Here is a 1,157-nt window from a genome sequence, read left to right as displayed (position 1 = left end):
TTGAGCCCCTCTGTTTCAAGCTTTTCACCTAAATTAAACAAGAATGTCACAGTTCGTGTCTATGGTGCAAGGTAGCCGACCGTCTCATTGTAGCCAAGTTACGACAGTTGCTCGATTGACGCATTTCACGTCTTCGATATTGTGTCTGAGCTCATTTCCCAATGAGCTGCCTTTAAAACCGGAATGTCATGCAATTGTAGTATGCGTTGGAGGTTTGTTTTAGATGGGTAAGGACCTTTAAAGATGCGATATCGTCGTATAATGCTGAAATTAACTTTGAAAGTGGGAACTTCGGAAGCAAAGTTGCCAGCTACTCCGTATGCACGAGCTAACTTGAACGCCGAAGTAGTGGCTTCGAGAGTCCTAAGGTCAAGGTCGAGGAAATTAGGGGAATCCCAATTAGTGCGCATGCGTTTGTAAACGGTAGGCTTGGCGACCAGAAGAAACAAATCTCATCGCGAGTTCGTAAATGGGCGAACGTTGATCGCGCTGTAGCTTTTACTGTAGTTGTTTTTGACTGGTTAAACGAAATGGTCTGTTCAAAGCTGTGATGATTTTCTTGAAATTGAATGACTGTCTGTAATAATGATTTTGTTGACCAGAATGTTGGGGAGAATAAAACATTTTTTGTTTATGTGGTAGCGAAGTCGGTTATGTTATTTAAACCTCTTTTTTATGATTGTGTATCGGTTTTAGACAAAATAGGTTGGTTAGAGCAAAGTTTTGGGTTACTGGTAAATTTAAAAAGGCAGAACTCAAGTTTGGGGGAATCAAGATATAAGGTAGAGTGAAAAGAAGATAAGTTCAGTAACTTTCATATTAATTGGGAAAATGTGTGTCCAAATTTGTACAAAAGATAAACGGTTGTACTTAGGTGTTTGTAAACTATGTTTGTCCTCGTTAATTGTGAACAGGATGTATGTTTATGTAAAGTTGAAAGTCAACATTGGATTTGTTTATCCTACGCGCGTGTGTGCATGTGTGTTAGACATAGACAGAGACCACTTTATTATCTCAATTACGAGAAACTCGGGTGTGGTGACTCACAATAAACTACATAAAACGTAAGAAAATAAATAAAATATCGAGGCGCAAAAAATCAGCTCATAATAGTGTGTGTGTGTGGGTGGTGGTGGGTGGGGGGTGCACACACACAC

The sequence above is a fragment of the Littorina saxatilis genome, linkage group LG8, assembly GCF_037325665.1.
Source record: "Littorina saxatilis isolate snail1 linkage group LG8, US_GU_Lsax_2.0, whole genome shotgun sequence".
In the NCBI taxonomy this organism is placed as follows: Eukaryota; Metazoa; Mollusca; class Gastropoda; order Littorinimorpha; family Littorinidae; genus Littorina; species Littorina saxatilis.
Note: the sequence above shows the minus strand (reverse complement) of the source record.